Below are 216 nucleotides of genomic sequence, written 5' to 3'. Positions count from 1 at the left end.
TCTGAACAGCCTCACTCATACACTAAATCAATGAAGCACAGACGTATTTGCAACAAGCCACAAATTGAGTCAGACAAGCAATTAGTTAATTAATGTATTTAGCATATAAATTAACTTCCAGATTGCAAGATTGTCATTCAGATCAATTGCATTTGCGAAGCATGCAATGAAATGACAAACCAATGTTGGTTAATTATGTGACATTCAATCGTGCAC

Source organism: Penaeus monodon, chromosome 28, assembly GCF_015228065.2.
Source record: "Penaeus monodon isolate SGIC_2016 chromosome 28, NSTDA_Pmon_1, whole genome shotgun sequence".
Lineage (NCBI taxonomy): Eukaryota > Metazoa > Arthropoda > Malacostraca > Decapoda > Penaeidae > Penaeus > Penaeus monodon.
The sequence above is the reverse complement of the archived record's forward strand: the minus strand, read 5'-3'. Positions refer to the sequence as shown.